The following is a 17,188-nucleotide window of genomic DNA, read 5'->3' on the forward strand; positions in this document are numbered from 1 at the left end:
CTCCGACCGGAAGGGATATCCTCGCCTCTCCTTTCTGCTGACGGTCGGACCCGCTTAACCCGCCGCTCGATTGATTCTACACGGCCGGTGCGTCCACGATTCTTCCGCCGACCGCCCGCCGCCTCGTAACGAGCCCCTCGCCCTCGCTGACGCCGTCGTTCCGCGCCCCGCGCCGCGTCAGATTCGCTCGCTCGTTCGCCCGCCGACAGCCGCCTGCCCGCCTGTTCGTGCTGTCACCATCGACCGATCGGTATCCTCCTCCTCTTCCACGCCTACGCCAAGCACTCCGACCGGAAGGGATGTCCTCGCCTCTCCTTTCTGCTGACGGTCGGACCCGCTTAACCCGCCGCTCGATTGATTCTACACGGCCGGCGCGTCCACGATTCTTCCGCCGACCACCCGCCCGCCGCCTCGTAACGAGCCCCTCGCCCTCGCTGACGCCGTCGTTCCGCGTCAGATTCGCTCGTTCGCCCGCCGACAGCCGCCTGCCCGCCTGCCCGCCTGTTCGTGCTGTCACCATCGACCGATCGGTATCCTCCTCTTCCTCGCCTACGCCAAGCACTCCGACCGGAAGGGATATCCTCGCCTCTCCTTTCTGCTGACGGTCGGACCCGCTTAACCCGCCGCTCGATTGATTCTACACGGCCGGCGCGTCCACGATTCTTCCGCCGACCACCCGCCCGCCGCCTCGTAACGAGCCCCTCGCCCTCGCTGACGCCGTCGTTCCGCGCCCCGCGCCGCGTCAGATTCGCTCGCTCGTTCGCCCGCCGACAGCCGCCTGCCCGCCTGTTCGTGCTGTCACCATCGACCGATCGGTATCCTCCTCCTCTTCCACGCCTACGCCAAGCACTCCGACCGGAAGGGATGTCCTCGCCTCTCCTTTCTGCTGACGGTCGGACCCGCTTAACCCGCCGCTCGATTGATTCTACACGGCCGGCGCGTCCACGATTCTTCCGCCGACCACCCGCCCGCCGCCTCGTAACGAGCCCCTCGCCCTCGCTGACGCCGTCGTTCCGCGTCAGATTCGCTCGTTCGCCCGCCGACAGCCGCCTGCCCGCCTGCCCGCCTGTTCGTGCTGTCACCATCGACCGATCGGTATCCTCCTCCTCTTCCTCGCCTACGCCAAGCACTCCGACCGGAAAGGATGTCCTCGCCTCTCCTTTCTGCTGACGGTCGGACCCGCTTAACCCGCCGCTCGATTGATTCTACACGGCCGGTGCGTCCACGATTCTTCCGCCGACCGCCCGCCGCCTCGTAACGAGCCCCTCGCCCTCGCTGACGCCGTCGTTCCGCGTCAGATTCGCTCGTTCGCCCGCCGACAGCCGCCTGCCCGCCTGTTCGTGCTGTCACCATCGACCGATCGGTATCCTCCTCCTCTTCCTCTCCTACGCCAAGCACTCCGACCGGAAGGGATGTCCTCGCCTCTCCTTTCTGCTGACGGTCGGACCCGCTTAACCCGCCGCTCGATTGATTCTACACGGCCGGCGCGTCCACGATTCTTCCGCCGAACCTCAATATCTCTCTCGCCTCCTCCTCCTCCTCGCCTTTCCGGCGCCATCCAGCCGGTTTCGTAAGCCGCGGCCGGGCCCCCTCGCAATCGTCGGCCCTCTAACAGTGCAGCCTCAGCCGAGCAACGAGCAACGAGCAAGTAGAAGCGGCGTCATCAGCGGTGAACGAAGCCCTCAAATCGTTTCCGCTGTCGTTATGCTTCCTTCTCGTTCTCTCTCTGGCAGCTGCCGACCGCGCAGTTTTCACCCAGCCTGCGTCCGCCCGAATACAGTGCGCTAGGCCGACGGTGCTGCACGCTTTGCGGCTCCACGAACATCAATATCTCTCTCGTCTTCCTTCCTGGCGTCGGCCGGCCAACATCGCCGTCGTCGTCGCCTCCTCCTCGCCTTTCCGGCGCCATCCAGCCGGTTTCGTAAGCCGCGGCCGGGCCCCCTCGCAATCGTCGGCCCTCTAACAGTGCAGCCTCAGCCGAGCAACGAGCAACAAGCAACGAGCAAGTAGAAGCGGTGAACGAGGCCTGCAAATCGTTTCCGCTGTCGTTGTGCTTCCTTCTCGTTCTCTCTCTGGCAGCTGCCGACCGCGCAGTTTTCACCCAGCCTGCGTCCGCCCGAATACAGTGCGCTAGGCCGACGGTGCTGCACGCTTTGCGGCTCCACGAACATCAATATCTCTCTCGTCTTCCTTCCTGGCGTCGGCCGGCCAACATCGCCGTCGTCGTCGCCTCCTCCTCGCCTCCTCCTCGCCTTTCCGGCGCCATCCAGCCGGTTTCGTAAGCCGCGGCCGGGCCCCCTCGCAATCGTCGGCCCTCTAACAGTGCAGCCTCAGCCGAGCAACGAGCAACGAGCAAGTAGAAGCGGCGTCATCAGCGGTGAACGAAGCCCGCAAATCGTTTCCGCTGTCGTTATGCTTCCTTCTCGTTCTCTCTCTGGCAGCTGCCGACCGCGCAGTTTTCACCCAGCCTGCGTCCGCCCGAATACAGTGCGCTAGGCCGACGGTGCTGCACGCTTTGCGGCTCCACGAACATCAATATCTCTCTCGTCTTCCTTCCTGGCGTCGGCCGGCCAACATCGCCGTCGTCGTCGCCTCCTCCTCGCCTTTCCGGCGCCATCCAGCCGGTTTCGTAAGCCGCGGCCGGGCCCCCTCGCAATCGTCGGCCCTCTAACAGTGCAGCCTCAGCCGAGCAACGAGCAAGTAGAAGCGGCGTCATCAGCGGTGAACGAAGCCCGCAAATCGTTTCCGCTGTCGTTATGCTTCCTTCTCGTTCTCTCTCTGGCAGCTGCCGACCGCGCAGTTTTCACCCAGCCTGCGTCCGCCCGAATACAGTGCGCTAGGCCGACGGTGCTGCACGCTTTGCGGCTCCACGAACATCAATATCTCTCTCGTCTTCCTTCCTTTCCTCGCCTCCGCGTCAGCCAGCATCAGCAGTGCTGGTAGGCGTAGTAGTAGTAGTAGTAGCAAATACCGTAACCCTGGACGGGGGATCACTCGGCTCGTCCGTCGATGAAGAGCGCGGCTATCCGCGTGAACTGATGCGAATTGCAGGACTCAGTGAACATCGACACCTCGAACGCACATTGCGGCCCCGGGATCCCATCGTCCCGGGGCCCCGTCCGGTCGAGAGGCGGTCACGACACGAAAAAGCCGTCCGCCGTTGCAGCAGCAGCAGCGGCGGGGAGTCGGGAGTCGCAGGAAAGGGCGCGCGCCGTGGAAGCGGGCGGGCAGCGTGAACAGCTCGCCTTTCGTTCTCGCTACTGCGTCTGCTTCCGGCACGACTAGCGAGCGCGCGCCGCTCGATCCTCCGTCTCCCGCAATGCCAGACCGTCATCGCTGCGACACCTGCCACGGAGCGGCCGACATGTGCAGTAGCAGCAGGGAACGCACCGTCCGCCGTTCGTGCGCACTCTTCTGCCTGCCGCCCTCGCCGTCGTTGCCTCCTCTTATTACTCCGTGGCGGCCGTTGCCGCCGCCGCCGCCGCCGCAGCCGTCTGCATCTTCGGTCGGTGTTCGCTCTGTGGATCTCGTTTGCGAGCGTTCGTGCAGGCCGACGAAGACGACGACGACGACGACGACGACGACGAATCGAATGCGGTTTGCCGCAGCGACGACTTTTTTTTTTTTTCTAAGCTGCCCTCGACTCGGACGAGACTACCCGCCGAACTTAAGCATATCGCTAAGCGGAGGAAAAGAAACCAACCGGGATTCCCTAAGTAACGGCGAGTGAACCGGGAGAAGCCCAACGCCGAATCACGTCGGCCGCGCCGGTCGTCGAGAGCTGTGGCGCAAGGGTCGTACACGGTCGATCGTTTCGCCCGGCTAGGTTCGGAGTCCCCTCGATCGGGGCTGCCCAGAGCGGGTGCCAGGCCCATTCGGAGCCGGCGGCGATCGGCGGTGTTTCTTTTCGGCCCGAGAGTCGGGTTGCTTGGGAACGCAGCCCAAAGCGGGTGGTAAGCTCCATCCAAGGCTAAATACGGGGACGAGTCCGATAGCCGACAAGTACCGCGAGGGAAAGTTGAAAAGAACTTTGGAGAGAGAGTTCAAGAGACCGTGAAACCGCCCAGGGGTAAACGGGTAGGACCGCTCACCGCGATCGCGAGGGGACTCAGTCCGCTGCCACTTTCACCCCCGCCTCCTAAGGCGCCGTCGTCGCCGACGAACGCGTCGGTGGCGGCCGCTCGTTTCCGCGGGCGGTCGTCTGCCGCCTCGTCGGCGCTCGATTTCCGTGGCGCCGGCATCGGACGCACTTCCCCTCCGATCCGTCGTCGCGACCCGTTCCCGTCGGGCCGGTAGGCGCGCGGCGTCCGCAGGTCGCAGACGAGCGCCTCGGCGTCCGGAACCCGTTCACGCGGGGACCGACCGGCGTCGGGATCCACGCGCTTCTCTCGACCGGGCCCGTCGCTCCACGAAAGCGCAGGCACGGCTAACCGACGGAGACGGGCTAACGCACCTCGCCCTCAGCACTCACGACGCAGCGAGTCGCGAAAGCGACGCGGCCGCCCGCCTGCTCCTTCTTCTTCTACTACTTCTTCTACTTGCTCCTCGTCTTTGCGCGTGGTGCTACAGCAGCAGGAGCGGTGGTTGTTGGAGGAGTCGGCGGGATCGCCCGAAAAGCCGCCCGCTGCTGCCGGTCAGCGACGAGCATCGGCAACCTACCCGACCCGTCTTGAAACACGGACCGAGGAGTCCCAGTCGACTGCGAGTCGTTGGAGCCTTTCACTTTGCGAACTCCGACGGCACAGCGAAAGCGAGAACGTGACACGTCGCCGCTCGGGGGAAGGGAGTTGGGCCGCTGTCGCAGCAGCCGCCGCAGTTGCTGCCGCCGTCGTCTAATCTCGTCGGTTGCTGCAGCATCAGCGGTGGTGGTGGCGGCGGCTCGCTTCTTTTTTTGTAACACGCGGCGTTTCGAAGCATCGTTCCCGGGTCGGGCCCGCGCGTTCGCGCTCGAAAGCGCGCGTTCCCGCTCCGACTCAGGTGTAGCAGGCGGCCGGGGACCCGAAAGATGGCGATCCACGCCCGGTCGGGACGAAGCCAGAGGAAACTCTGGTGGAAGTCCGAAGCGCCTCTGACGTGCAAATCGATCGTCGGAACCGGGTGTAGGGGCGAAAGACCAATCGAGCCGTCTAGTAGCTGGTTCCCTCCGAAGTTTCCCTCAGGATAGCTGGCGCCAGCAGGAGAACGACACGCAATTCCGTCCGGTAAAGCGAACGACTGGAGGCCCCGGGGACGTTGACGGCCTCGATCTACTCTCGAACTCGGAACGGGCGAAACGGGCCGCGCTACTCCTCTCCCGAACGGAGGCGGCCGTTTACGAATCGTTGGGAATAATGATAATTATTTTGCGCGTTTCTTGCGACGAATGCACGGTGCCAAGTGGGCCACTTTTGGTAAGCAGAACTGGTGATGTGGGATGAACCGAACGTCCGGCTAAGGTGCCCTACGCTTCGCCCATTAGATCCCCGAAAGGGTGTCGGTCGATATAGACAGCAGGACGGTGGCCACGGAAGTCGGAATCCGCTCAGGAGTGTGTAACAACTTACCTGCCGAATCGACCGGCCCCGAAAATGGATGGCGCTGGAGCGAGCGACCGATGCCGGACCGGCCGGGCGACAGGTTGCGCGATCGCCGGCGAGGCGACTTTCCGATGCCCGGTCGAGTAGGAGGGCGCCGCGGCGTGCATGGAAGCCGCGGGCGCGAGCCCGGGTGAAGCCGACCGCGGGTGCAGATCTCGGTGGTAGTAGCAAATATTCGAACGAGACCTTCGAAGACCGAAGTGGAGAAGGGTTCCGTGCCAACGGCGGTCGAGCACGGGTCAGTCGGTCCTAAGAAGCGGGCGAAAGCTTCCACGAAAGGCGCCGGATCCGTCACGAAAGCGGTTGTAGCAAATATAATAGCAGCAGCAGCAGATGCGGCCGGCCTCGCATCGAAAGGGAATCGGGTTAATATTCCCGAACCCGAACTCGGAGAGTGCTCGTCCGGCGGTGGGAACGCGGCGCGCCGCTCCTAGCAGCGCGTTTGTCGTCGAAGCCGGCGGTCGGGCAAAGCAGCGGCAACGCAAGCGACCCCGGAGACGTTGCCGGGAGCCCCGGGAAGAGTTCTCTCTTCTTCGTAAAGGACCGCGTCCGTGGAATCGGCTCGTCCGGAGATACGGATATGGTACCTGTAGAGCGCCGCGTCTCGGGCGGCGTCCGGTGCGCTCTCGGCGGCCCTGGAAAATCCGGGTCCGTAACGATTCGCAGCTCTCGAGTCGGTCCGTACCCACCATCCGCAGCAGGTCTCCAAGGTGTACAGCCTCTCGTCGATAGCGCCAATGTAGGTAAGGGAAGTCGGCAAAATGGATCCGTACCTTCGGAAGAAGGATTGGCTCCGAGGACCGGGTCGGTCGGGCCGTGTGTGTCGCTGCGCTCCCGCGCGGCGGTTGCTTCGCCGTTCGCTCGGCGTCGCGCTGCTGCAGCGGGCGCCGGAACACGTCTTCACGCGAAGCGGCGGATCGGTACGGGGCTGTAGCGTTGGCGTCGGACTCGGCATCTCGGGCGCCTTTCCGGCCGTCGTTTGCGCCGCCTTCCGTGGCGGCGGGCAACTCGCTTCGTGTCGGTGTGCGGTCGCGCCTTCGTTCAACGGGAGTTGGCGGCTTCTTCGTCGGGTAGGAAAGTCGGTTGGTCGGTCGGTCGGTCGGTCGCGTGCGGCATAGTCGTCAGCACGTCGCGTCCTCGCGGCGGAAAGCGGTGGTTGTCGCCGCGTCGGTCCTCCTCCTCCTCCTCCTCCTCCTCCTCCTCCTCCTCTCGCACGCGCGGCCTTCTCTCGCGTCGGCGTTCCGCACCTCCCGACGCGCGGTCGGGCCGCCGTCGCATGTCGGCGCGCGGCGGTTTCATACGGGGCGCCCGGGGCGTAGTGGGCGCGAACAACACGGCTCCACACCCGAGACGCCGTGGAGCGACACGGCTTTGGGCTCGCCGTCGCGTCGGTGCTCGCGGCCCTCTGTTCCCGCCTTGCGTGGGGTCGTGCGGCAGGCGTTCGGCCGGCGGCGAACGGTCGACTCGGAACTGGTACGGACCGGGGGAATCCGACTGTCTAATTAAAACAGAGCATCGCGTAGCCGGCCGAGCCGCACAGACGCGATGTGATTTCTGCCCAGTGCTCTGAATGTCAAAGTGAAGAAATTCAACCAAGCGCGGGTAAACGGCGGGAGTAACTATGACTCTCTTAACATGACTTCTCTTTCGTGGGGCCTGTTGGTTGTGATCTGCTGGGACTCAGCGGGCAGACTCACTTACCGTGATACGCTTTAGGGTGAGGTCCGGTTTGTTGGAGCCCGCTGTTTTTTACTCGGTAGATGGATGCACCACCAGGTAGGCCCGGTACGTTATGATCTTCTGGGACTCAGTGGGCAGACTCACTTACTGTGACATACCTTGTGGTTTAGTCCGGTTTGTTGGAGCCCACTGTTTTTTACTCAGTTGATGGATGCACTGCCGGGCTTCACCCTTATGGACACTACCTTGGCGTGGTGAAAGGGCTTACGTCCGTGTGGGGTTGCATGCTGGATAGATCAGGTATCATGCCAGATATATGCCCCCACATTGGACAAACTAAACGTGTCCGTTGTTTCCTCAAAGCGGTGCCATTTTATTGGTGAGGACCATGTAGTGCATGGGTGATCCTGATTAGGGAGGTATAGGCCTCCTTGCTAGGGGTGGTGGACTACCGTTAGTCTGCCGTCTAGTTGTCCCGCGTTATCTATTAATAGATTAACCCGTCTGTGTTGACTGTCGTAGGGTGTAGTGCTATGGAGTTCCCAGCTGGGCGAATAGTCTTTCATTGTCTCGACTTAGATTAGATGGGGGGCCCTCAAATGGGGGGGCCCTTTATGATCTATTGGTGTTTGATTGGTTGGTTCCAAAGTTTGATTGGTCGGGTCCCTCAATAGGGGGGTCCTGTCGCTTAGGATTCGATGATTGTCTTAGCGCCCGGTTGGTAAAGCCTGGCGTGTTGTTGCTCGTGCTGGTATGGATTTAGAAACCTGGTGAAATGTGAAAGCTTGCTACCATGGGGCGGGTAGACAAGCTTGCTACCATGGGGCAAGTGGCCACACCGCCAGGATGTCTGATAAAAAGGACTTGGCTGAAATCTATTGCTAGCATTGGGTGTATGCGTTGCCGGGTTGAACCTTCTGTGGCCTGCATTTCTGTGGCTAGTTGATTAGTCGGAGGGCATTCTGTTCGGCTAGAGTGATGGTGGTCTATCTTCCTGGTAGGGTTTAGCCTTATGCCTCCCGTAAGTATAACTTGATCAGTTTTGCCCGTATACTCATGGTAATTGCCGTACCATAATCATGAATAATAATAATAAGATTGAAAACATACGGCAGCCAGGCGCCGTAAATCTGGTGGCCCGTGGGTCCGGGGCGGGGCCCGCAGGTCAGGCTGAGCATGATAACCAAACAGGCTTGGCCGTACAGCTACCTTCCCCTGTTGTGGATAATGGACCATCTCCGCAGCATGGTATGATTAGTGGTCCTACTGGTAACAACTGGAACGGCGACGGGGGTGTTAATAAGCTCCCGTCGCTGATATATGAAAAAAAAAGAGAGGGACTGTTCAGGTTAATTTATCCGACTCATACGCTAGTGGTGAAGGGGACACAGCTTCCTAAAGAACTTGCTCAGGATTCCCTCCATGACATCCACTCTCTTATTTTAGAAGTGGATCGAGAGGTTGAGAATGGGATATTATATCCCACTCCTGCAGGAAGCGAATTTTCGCTCCCTATCCCATGCGGATCATGCTCTATTGCCTGTCCGCTATGTCCTCAGCGTTTTTCTTCTCCCCGTCGCTGGGGAGAACATTTAGAAGGTAGACATGGTATAAAGCCTGTCTACAAATGCAGTAAGTGTGACAGGGAAAGCGGACACCTACATTCGATGAGGTGTCACGCTGGCAAATGTAATGCCCTATCTCGAGCCTCAAGTCCCGTCAGACTCCCGTTTAAGTGTGACCACTGCAGCCGTTCTTTTTTGACGGCTGTAGGCCGATCCCAGCACGAACGTCACAAGCATCCTGTGGCTGCTAATCAGCGCAGGATAGCTGCTCACAAAGCTGAGCTAGCGAAAAAGCGTGCGGATCGGGCAGCCGCTGCCGAGGCAACAGGCCGAAGACGCAGAGGCTGTTGGTCAGATGAGGAAATAGCGGTCCTCGTCAAGAAGGAGGCCGAACTTGTAGAGGCAGGTGTAAGATACATAAACGTAGAGATAGCACGATTCTTGCCGAATAAAACATGTAAACAAGTAGGGTCAAAAAGAGCAGACCTGGCCAAAAGGGCCCGTAAGGGTCATCAAGGGTCGGGTCTGCATGATAATAGTTCCCTGTCGCAAAGAGAGGTGCAATCCTCCCCCCAAGTGGAGTGGAGAGATCGATTCCTTGATGCGGCCAGTCCTGGGCATACCCGCTGGTCAGCAGTTTTCTGCGAGGCCCAATTGGAACTCGTGGAGGACGGGTCAGCGACTGCCTGGGACAATTTTGTTCGAAAAGTTGAGGACTGGCTAGAGCATAATAAATCACGCAGGGAGAACACTACTAGCGTTAGAAGTCAAGGAGGGTTAGTGAACAGTCCTAATTTTAGGAGGCAAGGCAAATGTAGAAGCTTTGCCATAGCACAGAACTTATACAAGACTAAGAAGAAGAGGCTCCTTGCAAGGATATTGGAGGAGGACATAGATCAGGGCTGCCCAATCCCTCTATATTCTATAGAGGAATTTTATGGGCAAAGATTCTCGACACCAGGCCCTGAGGTGGATCTCTCTGACTACCCTTCTTCCTCCATAGTGGATAGTGTTCCTATTTTGAAACCATTTTCGATGGAGGAGATAAAGGTTAGTCGTAGAAAGATGGATGCCACCTCGGCGGCGGGCCCTGATGGTCTCACTGTTGGTGATATTAAAGCAGTGGACCCATCCGTCCTAGCTAATATCTGCAATTGCATGTTGCTGGCCGGGAAGATACCCGACGTCCTGAAGCGAGGTAGATCCGTCCTCGTATCAAAGAGGGCGGATGATCCTTATGATCTTACCAATTGGCGACCATTAACGATATGCTCCGCGGTATATCGACTTTTTAGTAAGATGATCGCCAAACGTATGCTTCAGGTAACTCCCCTTAACCCGATTCAAAGAGGGTTTATCCAGGCCGATGGCTGCAGTGAGAATTCATTTCTCCTGCGTCAGCTTGTCGGTCGAGCGATGGGGAGACCAGCACGACTGAGAATACCGCGGCTAGAAGTGGCCTTCATGGATCTCGCCAAGGCCTTCGATACAGTCTCGCACTCTTTAATGTATGCGGGACTACGGAGACTTGGTTTTCACGAGCATGTAATAGTGCTCGTGAAGGGGATCTATGAAAGTAGCACAACTAGATTCTCAGTAGGAGGACAGGTTAGTGAGCCCATTGCGATTCGCCGGGGTGTTAGACAGGGGGACGCGCTCTCGCCGATCCTCTTCAACATTGCCATTGATCCGCTGCTAGATTCATTATCTACCAGCGGGGATTTGCGTGTGGAGGGGATCCGGATGGATGGAATTGCGTACGCAGACGACTTGGCTCTGGTCGCGGCGACGCGTGAGGGTCTCCAGGCGCTAGTTAATAGATGCTTGGGGTTCTTCCGCAAGGTCGGACTTGGGCTTAATGTCGGAAAGTGTGCGTGGTTCTCCATCCGCGGCTTGAGTAAGACCTTCCTAGTCAACGATAGCACCCCGCCGAGTATCGATGGGTTCACTATTAAGTCAGTAGAACCAGGGGAGAAAGTATCATACCTAGGTGTAGATATTCCCACGTGGAATCTTAACTCGAATCGGGAGTTTAATTTCGATTCAGTGGAGCAAGTGTCACTAGATATCGATAGGATTAATAGTGCTCCGCTGAAACCCCGACAGAAATTCCTCTTACTGCAGCAACTGTATCTGCCGAGACTTTTTTATAGTCTTGTGCAGATGCTGCCATCGAGAGGAATTCTCGAGAGGCTTGACACGGCCATCCGCGTGGGAGCTAGGAAAATGTTACATCTCCCTGAAACTACATCCTCTTCTTTCCTTTACTGCAGCCGGCGTGATGGCGGGTTAAGCCTTCACCAAATGGTAAGACTTGTACCAAAATGTGTCATCCGCCGAAATCTTCGCCTGCTGACTTCGGGGTATGTCTCAGTTAGAAAAGTTGCGGATTCTGCAGGATTAGCCGAACAGAACCAGCAACTGATAGTTTCCTTCAATTTGCCGTTGTTACCTGAGGGCGCGACCGAATACGACCCTGATATCCGGCTGATTCATACCCATAAATGGGCGGCTCAGCCGGTGCATGGTGTCTGTGCGGTGGCGTACCGAGGGGATACAATTGGCAATAGCTGGATCAGTAGGCCGGGTAGGATTACTGAGGGGTGCTACTTAGGTTTGCTTAAGATGCGCTCCAATGTATACCCTACCCGTGAAACTCTGACACGTGGGTCAAGAGGTGATTCCACATGTCCGAGATGTAGATTAGGAGCTGAGACTTTATCCCATGTCAGTGGAGTATGTGTGGCTCTTAAAGCACCACGACTTGCCAGACATAATAAAATATGTAATCTGGTAGCGAAAGAGGCTGTAGATCATGGCTGGAGTGTCAGTGTGGAGCCTTCTTACATATTAAGAGGCTCCAGGCTGATACCTGATCTGGTGTTTAGCTGTCCGGAGAAAGTTGTAGTCGTTGATGTGACTGTCCGATTGGAGCAGGGAAATGCCTTGAAAGAGGCATATCTTGAGAAAGTGCGCAAATACCGTCCGCTCGTACAAATGCTTTTGCAAGAGTTTGACCGGCCGGTAGAAGTTCATGGACTCCCAATCGGTGCCTGTGGAGCCTGGTGCCGACCTGCGAGTCTGGCACTGGACGCCTTGGGCATTCGTGACAAGCCATTTCGGCGACTACTCTGCCGGACAGCTATGATATGTACATACAATATGCTGAGAGACTAGCTCCAGCATATTAAGACATAAGAAAAGACCGACCTTGTCCTAAAACTTGAAAACGATAGAAAAAGAAAACCGAAATATAGTATCAGTAACACGCAGAAGAAGAAAATAATATACATCTCATTGATTGATTGTTTTATTGTTTTTTTAGAAACGGTGTTGCCCCCGGCTGAGAGATGGGCCTTATGTTGAAGTGTGTGACACCAAGGCAAGGACCTAGTGGGACCGCCCACAAGAAAAACAGGGAATACATTCTGAAAACGGTAGCCAAATGCCTCGTCATCTAATTAGTGACGCGCATGAACGGATCAACGAGATTCCCACTGTCCCTATCTACTGTCTAGCGAAACCACAGCCAAGGGAACGGGCTTGGACGGATCGGCGGGGAAAGAAGACCCTGTTGAGCTTGACTCTAGTCCGGTTTTGTGAGGGCACACGGTAGGCGTAGCATAGGCGGTAGCATCCGCGTTGCCCTGCGCGCCGGCCGCCGGTACCGGTGGCGGTGTCGCCCTTCGTCGTCGTCGAAGTCGGTGGCCGTCGCGTTCGCGCTTCGGTCGTCGTCGTCGTTGTCCGGTGGTGCGTGTCTTCGTTGTCGTCAGCCGGTCGGTTTCGGTCGCGTCGGGGTGTCGCGCGCGTTTGCGACGATGAAAAACCGCCACTTCCGTAGTTTCCTCGCTCACTCGATGGAGAAGGGATCGGGCCGTCGCCGAGCGGTGGTTCATTATCTGGTGCGAAGCGCGCGGTGCATGCCGAGCGCCTTCGCGGGCGCCGGCGCAGCCGATGCGCGACCCTTAGTCGAGAACAGTGTCGGTCGGGGAGTTTGACTGGGGCGGTACGTCTGTCAAACGGTAACGCAGGTGTCCCAAGGCGCAACCACCTAAGGCCGCAAGAGCCGAAAGAAGAAGAAGAAGCGCAGACGGCTCCGGAAGCGCACCGAGGTGCACGACCGTAATCCGAACTACGCCGCCGCCGCAACCCCCGACCGCTCGCGACACGGGGCGCCGCGTACGCGCGATGCATCGGTAGGATAAAACTAACCTGTCTCACGACGGTCTAAACCCAGCTCACGTTCCCTGTTAGTGGGTGAACAATCCAACGCTTTGCGAATTCTGCTTCGCAATGATAGGAAGAGCCGACATATATATATATATATATATATATATATATATATATATATATATATATATATATATAATTATTATTCTTATGTTTATGATAGATTAATATATCAAAGATTAGCTTATGCTAAAGGGTTAAAATTGGATTGAACCGGATGACCTGTATTTACCTGATCTTAATATATTTTATATTTCAATATAATTTTATGTTTTCTTTCAAGAATATGTTTTCAGTATGTCGTATTCTAATGTGGAGAAAGCTTTGACTGTTTTGGTTTATATGTTAGATATTCTACTGTTAATATTTCTGTCAAAATGTTTTATTGTTCTGTTTGGATGATGGTGTGTGCTTTAAAACTTGTAAAGAATGCCATCACCCTCGCCCTCACAGATCAATGGCTGCATCGATGTTATTACTGTAGCTTCCACTTGTAAAATTATAAACATTATATCACTCAAATTTCAAATGTAGTAAACTTTATGAGACCATATCAACCTCTTCCTTCTGCTACGACAACTAGTCTAAGTATAACTAGTCTAAGTATATAGATATAAAATATTTATGCGTATCTACAGTGGTATAATGCTCTCAGCGTCATAAGCAAATTCATTTCACAAAATTTGTGCGAATATAATAAACATAGAAGGATGTGTCACTCAGTTATGAGTCTCGGTTCAAACGTTCGTAGGATGAGCAAGACACTCGCATGGAACGTGACCATATGAGGTTATTTTTCAGCATAGACTCCTTGCGGTCCATACACTGTTTCCACTAATGCTGCATAATGGGATCTCATTGATGAAAGCTATCGTTTTGTTGGTCAAAAAAGTCATCAACAGCACATACGACGTCGCCATCATTGTGACATTAGTTCCCAGACAAATGTTTTTTTCCATGTCAGGGAACAGATTATAACTAGATATGGCGAAATTAGGACAACAGAGGCTAATCAACTAGTTCAAAGCTACAGTCCCGCACAACAGCCATTGAAATATGGAGTTTGTGTGCTGAAACATTTTCCTCGGAAAACAAGTTCTTTTTCGTCAGTTTCCCTGGGCGTCTGATCTTAATAGGCTTTTGGTAACTACCTCAGCAAGTTGGAATTTTATTTCCTATTGACGATGTGGTCTGTTTGAGGATAGCTCATACACACACTGCTTTTAGCTTCCCAAACCAAACAACTGCAAAAGTTGAGGAGGGATGTTTCCACTGCATGGATAGTTTCGTTGTCTCTGACTGAAAGTGACTCGCATCCTGGATTAAGAAACCATCAAGCAAGCGAAACGGGTCTGTCTGAAACAATCTTGATTTTTGTCGTGATATTTTCCTCCAGGTGTGTTTTTGATGATATGTAAGTAGCCGTGAAACTCACCGAGCATAATCTTTTGTCATGTCAAATTCTTTGTTCAGAATGTTCTCAACTTTCGCACGGAATATGTTAATGATATTGGATATTTGATTTTTAGTCAGTTGCTGGTCATCCATCGCCATCTTGTGAAGACGAACATTTCGGACCTCGGGTCGTCTTCATGGCTCACCTTTCACATCCTAACTTCAACTGCCCACTTTTGCACCCTTAGTAAACCTGGAGTACCATGACAAACTTGTCAGCATAGATATCCTTAGAGGCTATATCCTTTTTCTGCATGTAATTGATATCACCACGATGCCAAATGTTCACGATTTTCAAGAGAATCTGCTACTAGTTGCTTTTGAAGACTTCTTTAATCTACTAATTACTTTCGAGGTGAGAAAGCAGTTATTAAATTGAAATTGATACATGCAAATTTCGCCATTCAAAAATAAACTCACTCAGTCAGCCTGTGAACTTGTAGCACCTCTCGTAGAACAGTGGCAACACTACAGTAAACGCCCTCTGATTCATTGGAACTAGTTTCATGGGGGGCGAAAGTTCACTCATTTTGAAGAGCAGCCGCTACTGATTACATTTGGGATCTTCTTTGAACAGTCAGTTACGAAGGGTTGAAATTAACGCATGAAATATTTTTCAGCTCGAGAATTATTCTCTCATGGCAAGCCTATGAACAATTCTGATTCACCCTCGTTTATAGAATTATACCATTGTAATTTGAATAACGTTAACACGAATTTATAAAAGTGAGAACACCAGTGTATCAAAGAAGTGATTTGTTTCAGAAGAAAAATGTTCGTACATATGCATGCATTCATACATTCATACATACATACATACATACATACATACTTACATACATACATACATACATACATAGTTCAAGCGTAAGTATCTCGGATACTTAGTATCGAAATATGTATGGTAAAGAACCCAACAAGAAGGCCTTGATGTTGTTGTTCTATATGCTAGATATGACAAAGGAATATTCTACACGGAACGTATAATATTATAGAAATGTCAATTTAAATGTTTTAGCTTGTAGCAATGTCTGTCTGCTGAAATCACGGATGTTGACTACTGGAATTCGCTGAAGAAAGGTCTGCTTATTCAGGGTTGAAATGAGATAATACAGGAAAACGCACAGAGAACTATTGAGTTGTAACAGCGTTTCTAGACCACAAACAAATACGCATAGACACACATACACAATAATATCTCCCTGACCAAAAGTAATTTGTTTTGTTATTTTTGTATGTTGCTTATGTTAACTGGCCTAAATAATGTTTAGGCAAGTTGCCATATATGTCAAGTGATGTATTGTCAGTTTATATATCCAGAATCTTTATATAAGATAACAAAGCATTAAACAAGTTGATTAGAATTTCTCAGGTAATTTCACATTGAACGTCATAAATACTAGAAACGATATAGTAATTTTTTTTTTCCTTTTTTCTTTATTAGTACTTTTTTGTCACAGATGTTTGTGAGTTTGAATTTGATAATTTGGTTGATTAATTCCATTGTGATTGTTTATTTTTATGTTTGTTTATTAGTATTTTTTTTGTATTAACCATTCTCAACGTCTCATTATCACAGACTTTAGACTCACTTGTGTATTGTTAATGGATTAATGGCAACGGCGTCCGTTAATTCCTTCCCTCAATTTCTATTAACTCAATTTAGGCCAAACAAGTTATAAAAATAAGTGAAACAGACATAATTTGCTTCCGAAATATAAAGAAATCGTTAACACATTTAAATCAGCGAATATTATTATTTCTCTTTTCTTTTATTTCGTTTCTGTCACAATCCGGAAGTTAGTATAAAGTAATTAAGTCTATTTCTACCATTACCTACTTCCCAGTGAGAGTAAGAACGAAAGACGATTCCAAAGTAAGACTGGTTTGTTAAGTCTGCCTACGCCACACGAAACTTGGTGAAAGATATTTCAAATAAGACTTATTGAACTTTGCAAACAGGCATAATTGAATAATTTTGTATAGAAAGCTACACCAATGCCAGAACGGGACGACACTGCATAGTGCCAAAATCCCAGCAATGCCATCGCGCTTCAGGACCAGTTACTGCAACAGCTTGGGATTCAGGGGCCCACAGCTTTTTAATATTCTCCCAAAGAGCCTGAGGAATCTGCACAAAGTAGGTGTAGGAGTTTTTAAATCAAAGTTGGACCTCTTCCTATCGAGAGTCCCAGATGAACCTACCTCGAGGCAGGAGGTGCAAATTAGGGTTGCTAAATCAAACTCCATTCTTCACCAAGTGCCATTGTAAGAGGCTCCCTGTATTAACAGTCTAGCAACACGGTGGTGCATCAGCATGGCCGCAGCTCTGAGCTGAAACTTTAAAAAAAACAAAAAACAATACTTATGTATATATTTCTAACATACACACATTATCTAAGTAAGAGTAGTCACGGTGGAATGATATTGAATCAATTCCTTCCCGTCTTAAACTGAAATTATTTCACGTAGCCTGGAATGTTCGGTTCAACCACATCAGGTTTGGAAATCGTTGTGAAGGTGCCCCAACTAAACACTACAAAGACCAACCTGATATAACTATCAACTGCATCTTACCATTGCTTTGCATGACTATATACTTTCTTTCATTTCCAATGTGCTGGAGTATATTATATCCCGAAAAGCAAATTAATAAGGCATTCATTGTTTCCATTCTATAAG

At 53.1% G+C, this 17,188-nt stretch overlaps 1 non-coding gene and 1 pseudogene across 1 annotated transcript; both read left to right on the forward strand.

Annotated features, from left to right (window-relative positions):
* Positions 1-2,974: 2,974 nt before the first annotated feature.
* LOC149131766 (5.8S ribosomal RNA) lies at positions 2,975-3,133 on the forward strand. The gene has a single exon (XR_016237465.1). It is a non-coding gene; the product is annotated as a 5.8S ribosomal RNA (ribosomal RNA).
* A 524-nt stretch (positions 3,134-3,657) lies between these two features.
* Positions 3,658-6,303, forward strand: LOC149131767 (large subunit ribosomal RNA; annotated as a pseudogene).
* The last annotated feature ends 10,885 nt before the right edge of the window (positions 6,304-17,188 follow it).

Source organism: Octopus bimaculoides, chromosome 19 (genome assembly GCF_046866305.1).
Source record: "Octopus bimaculoides isolate indiv1 chromosome 19, ASM4686630v1, whole genome shotgun sequence".
Taxonomy (NCBI): domain Eukaryota; kingdom Metazoa; phylum Mollusca; class Cephalopoda; order Octopoda; family Octopodidae; genus Octopus; species Octopus bimaculoides.